This window comes from Malania oleifera, chromosome 9, assembly GCF_029873635.1.
Source record: "Malania oleifera isolate guangnan ecotype guangnan chromosome 9, ASM2987363v1, whole genome shotgun sequence".
Classification (NCBI taxonomy): domain Eukaryota; kingdom Viridiplantae; phylum Streptophyta; class Magnoliopsida; order Santalales; family Ximeniaceae; genus Malania; species Malania oleifera.
Window position 1 is genome coordinate 47,558,869 of NC_080425.1, and position 6,000 is coordinate 47,564,868.

The window sequence follows — 6,000 nt, forward strand, 5'->3', positions numbered from 1 at the left end:
CGGAGGGTGACTTGCACCGGGTATAGGAACCCGAGCCATAATTCATGGATGGTGACTTGAACCGGGTGTAGGAACTCAAACTATAGTTCATGGAGGGTGACATGCACTAGGTGTAGGAACCCGAGCTATAGTTAATGGAAGGTGACTTCCACCGGGTGTAGGAACCCGAGCTATAATTCACGGAGGGAGACTTGCATTGGGTGTAGAAACATGAGCCATAGTTCACGGAGGGTGACTAGCACCAAGGATAGGAAACCGAGCTATAGTTCATGAAGGGTGACATGCATCGGGCATAGAAACCCGAGCTATAGTTTGTGGAGGGTGACTTGCACCTGGTGTAGGAAGCCAAGCTATAGTTCACGGAAGGTGACTTTCATCGAGTGTGCAAACCCGAGCTATAGTTCACAAAGGGTTACTTGCACCGGGTGTAGGAACCCAAGCCATAGTTCACAAAGGGAAACTTGCACCAGGTCTAGGAACCCGAGCAATAGTTCGCGGAGGGTGACTTGCACCGTGTGTAGGAACTCGAGCTATAGTTCATGGAGGGTGACTTTCACCGAGTGTAACAGCCCGATCTATAGTTTGGGCAGAGTGACTTGCACCGGGTATAAGAATTCGAGTAATAGTTCCCAGAGGGTGATTTGCACCAAGTGTAGGAACCTGCGCTATAGTTCACAGAGGGTGACTTGCACCGAGTGTAGGAACCCCAGCTATAGTTCATGAAGGGTGACTTGCACCTGGTGTAGGAACCTGAGCAATGGCTCACAGAGTGTGACTTGCACCGGGTATAAGAACCCAAACTATAGTTCACGGAGCGTGACTTGTAGCGAGTGTAGGAACCCAAGCTATAATTTACGGAGGGTGACCTGCACCGGGTGTAGGAACCCAAGCTATAGTTTACGGAGGGAGACTTCCACTGGGTGTAGGAACCCAAGCCAAATTTCAAGGAGGGTGGCTTGCACCGGGTGTAGGAACCCGGGCTATAGTTCATGGAGGGTGACATGCACCAGGTGTAAGAAATTAAGCTATAAATTACAGAGGGCGACTTGCACTCGCTGCAGGAACCCGAGCTACAGTTCATGGAGGATGACTTGCACCGGGTGTAGGAACCCGGGCTATAGTTCACAGAGGGAGACTTGCACTGGGTGTACAAACCTGAGCCATAGTTCATGGAGGGTGACTTGCACCAGGGGTAGGAAATAGAGCTATAGTTCACGGTGGGTGATATGAACCAGGCGAAGGAACCCGAGCTATTGTTCGCCAAGGGTGACTTGCACCGGGTGTAGGAACACGAGTTGTAGTTCACGGAGGTTGACTTGCACCAGGTGTAGGAACCCGAGCTATAGTTAATGGAGAGAGACTTGCCTCGGGTGTAGGAACCTGGGCCATAGTTTAGAGGGGGTGACTTGAATTGGGTGTAGAAACCCAAGCTATAGTTCGTGGAAGGTGACATGCATCAGGAACCTGAGCTATAGTTCACGGAGGGTGACTTAGACCAAGTGTAGCAACACGAGCGATAGTCCACGGAGGGTGACTTCGACCAGGTGTAGGAACCTGACCCATAGTTCACAAAGGGTGTCTTGCATAAGGTGTAAGAACCCGAGCAATAGTTGATGGAGGGTGACTTGCACCGCGTGTACAAAACCAAGCTATAGTTCAAGGAGGGTGACTTGCCCCAAGTGTGGGAACCCAAGCCATAGGTCACGGAGGATGACTTGCACCCGGTGTAGAAACCCAAGCCATATTTCACAAAGGGCAACTTGCGCCGGGTGTAGAAACCCAAGCAATAGTTCATAGAGGGTGACTTGCACCGTGTGTAGGAACCCAAGCAATAGTTCACGGAGGGTGATTCTCACTGGGTGTAGGAACCTACGCTATAGTTCATAGAGGGTGACTTACACCGAGTGTAGGAACCCCAGCTATAGTTCATGAAGGGTGACTTGCACCAGGTGTAGTAACCCGAGCAATGGTTCATAGATGGTGACTTGCACCGCGTGTAAGAACCCAAACTGAAGTTCATAGAGGGTGTCTTGCAGTGAGTGTAGGAACCCAAGATATAGTTTATAAAGGGTGACTTGTGCCGGGTGTATGAACCCAAGGTATAATTCAAAGAGGGAGACTGCCACCGGGTGTACGAACTCAAGCCAAATTTCACAGAGGGTGACTTGCACCGGGTGTAGGAAGCCGAGCTATAGTTCACGGTGTTTTACATGCGCTGGGTGTAGGAAACTGAGCTATAATTCATAGAGGGTGACTTGCACTCGGTGTATAAACCCGAGCAATAGTTCACGGATGGTGACTTGCACCGAGTGTAGGAACTCGAGTTATAGTTCACAGAGGGAGACTTGTGCCAGGCGTACGAACCCGAGACATAGTTCACAGAGCGTGACTTGCACCAGGTGTAAGAAACCGAGCTATAGTTCATGGAGGGAGACTTGCACCAAGTGTACGAACCTGAGCCAAATTTCATGGAAGGTGACTTGCACTGGGTGTAGGAACTAGCGCTATAGTTCACGGAGGGTGACATGCACCGGGTGTAGGAAGCCGAGCTATAATTCACAGAGGGTGACTTGCACTTGGTGTAGGAACCCGTGCTATAGTTCACGGAGGGTGACTTGCACCGGGTGTAGGAATCCAATCTATAGTTCATAAAGGGGGATTTGCACAGGGTGTACAAACTCGAGCCAGAGTTCACGGAGGGTGACTTGCACCGGGTGAATGAAACCGAGCTATAGTTCACGAAGGGTGATATGCACCGGGCGAAAGAACCTGAACTATAGTTCGCCAAGGGTGACTTGCACCGGGTGTAGGAACCTGAGCTATAGTTCATGGAGAGAGACTTGCCTCAGGTGTAGGAATCCGAGCCATAGCTCACGAAGGGTGACTTGAATAGGGTGTAGAAACCCAAGCTATAGTTCGTGGAGGATGACATGCACCGGGAAGCTAAGCTATAGTTCACGGAGGGTGACTTACACAAAGTGTTGGAACCCGAGTGATAGTTCACGGAGGGTGACTTCCACCAGGTGTAGGAACCCGAGCCATAGATCACAAAGGATGTCTTGCACCGGGTGTAGGAACCCGAGCAATAGTTCACGGAGGGTGACTTGCACCTTTTGTAGGAACCTGAACTATAGTTCCTGGAGGGTGACTTGCACCGGGTGTAGGAGCCCAATCTATAGTTTAGGGAGAGTGACTTGCACTGGGTGTAGGAACCCTAGCAATTGTTCATGGAGGGTGACTTGCAACAGGTGTATGAAACGGCCTTGTTGGTCCTGAAGGATGACTTATACAGGGTGTAGGAACCCTAGCTATAGTTCGTGATGGGTGACTTGCACCAGATGTAGGAACTCGAGAAATGGTTCACTGAGGGTGACTTGCATTGGGTGTAGGAACCCAAACTATAGTTCACAGAGGGTGACTTGCAGCTGGTGTAGGAACTCAATCTATAGTTTATGGAGGGTGACTTGCACCAAGTATAGAAACTCGAGCAATAGTTCGCAAAGGGAGACTTACACTTGGTGTAGGAACACGAGCCATATTTCACGGAGGGTGACATACACCGGGTGTAGAAGCCCAAGCTATAGTTCACGGAGGGTGACATGCACCAAGTGTAGCAACCCTAGCTATAATTCACAGCGGGTGACATACACCGGGTGTATGAACCCAAGCTATAGTTCGCCGATGGAGACTTGCACAAGGTGTACAAACCTGACCCATAGTTCACGGAGGTTGACTTGCGCCAGGTCAATAAAATCAAGCTATGCTTCACAAAGGGTGACATGCACCGAGCGTAGGAACCCGAACTATAATTCACCGAGGGTGACTTCCACTGGGTGTAAGAACTCGAGCTGTAGTTCACGGAGGGTGATTTGCATCGCGTGTAGGAACCCAAGCCATATTTCATGGAGGGTGACTTGAACCAGGTGTAGGAACGCAAACTATTGTTCATGGAGAGTAACTTGCACTGGGTGTAGGAACCTAAGCTATAGTTCACATAGGGTGACTTGCACCAAGGGTAGGAACTCCAACGATAGTTAACGGAAGGTGACTTCCACCAAGTGTAGGAACTCGAGCTATTATTCACAGTTGGAGACTTGCAGTAGGTGTAGGAACGCGAGCCATAGTTCACGGAGGGTGACTTGCACCGGGGATAGGAACTCGAGCTATAGTTCACGGAGGGTGTCATTCACCGGGTGTAGAAGCCTGAGCTATACTTCTTGGAGGGTGACTTGCACCGAGTCTAGGAATCCGAGCAATAGTTCCGAAAGGTGACTTGCACTGAGTGTGGGAACCCAAGCTATAGTTCACGGAGGGTGACTTGTTCCGCGTGTAGGAACCCGAGCCATAGTTCACAGAGGGTGACTTGAATCGGGTGTAGGATTGCAAACTATAGTTCATGGAGGGTGACATGCACTGGGTGTAGAAACCCGAGCTATAGTTCACGGGGGGTGACTTGCACCAAGGGTAGGAACTCCGACGATAGTAAACGGAAGGTGACTTCCAACGAGTGTAGGAACTCGAGCTATAATTCATAGTGGGAGACTTGCACCAGGTGTAGGAACACGAGCCAAAGTTCACAATGGGTGACTTGCACCGGGGATAGGAACCAGAGCTAAAGTTCATAGAGGGTGACATGCGTTGAGTGTAGAAACCTGAGCTATACTTCATGGACGGTGACTTGCACTGGGTCTCAGAATCCGAGGTATAGTTCACAGAAGGTGACTTGCACCGAGTGTGGGAACCCAAGCTATAGTTCACGGAGGGTGACTTGCACCGGGTGTGGGAACCCGAGCCCTAGTTCACAAAGGGCAACTTGTACCGGGTGTAGGAACCCGAGCAATAGTTCACGGAGGGTGACTTGCACCGTGTATAGGAACTCAAGCTATAGTTCACGGAGGGTGACTTTCACCGGGTGTAGGAGCCCGATCTATAGTTCAGGTAGAGTGACTTGCACCAAGTGTAGGAACCCGTGCAATAGTTCACGGAGTGTGACTTGCATTGGGTGTAGGAACCTACGCTATAGTTCATAGAGGGTGACTTGCACTCGGTGAAGGAACCCCAGCTATAGTTCATGAAGGGTGACTTGTACCGGGTGTAGGAACCCAACCTATAGTTTACGAGGGGTGACTTGCACTGGGTGTAGGAACCCGAGCTAAATTTCATGGAGAGTGACTTGTACTGAGTGTGAGAACCCGAGTTATAGTTCACAGAGGGTGACTTGCACCGGGTGTAGGAATCCAAGCCATAATTCACAAAAGGGCGACTTGCACCGGCTGTAGGAACCCGAGCAATAGTTCATTGAGGGTTACTGACTCACTCGAAAAATGAGCAGCTCGAAAGCTATCCCAAGTATAGGAGTTACATCGTGTAATATTAAGCTCAAGGGCTAGATCGTCTCCTCAGGGAATGCGTTTTAATCTCAATTTCACGTTCGTCCAATCAAAAACAAAAATGCACTGAACTCGGTTCAGATTCGGGTTTTCAAGATTGTGGAAACTTAAATGAAAACACAAATTAAAGTCCTAAAACTAGCACGCACGGAATTAAATAACCATAATAAAAACCCTAATCTACTTAAGGAAACACTAGAGCATACTAACTAAAAATGGAAACCTTAAACATGGAATTAAAAATACGCAACCACAATCACAATTTAAACACGAAACAAACAAAACTCTAAACCTAGCATGCAATGAAATTGAGAGCAAAAACGGAAACTCTAATCTACTCAAGGAAACATTGGGACACGCGTTAATTAAAAATGGCAACCTAGAACATGGAATTAAAAACACACAATGGAAACTAAACTAGACACATACTAAAAAAAACCGAACCGACTAAAAATCGAACCTTTAGCACAATTAAGAGATCAAATCAAGACTCACAATTTAAATGCAAACATGAACTCAACGGAAATTTAAAAGACATAAACAATAACGGAACACAATAAAAACACAACCTTTACTAATCATAGACCCTAACTAAATCGAATTTCTACAA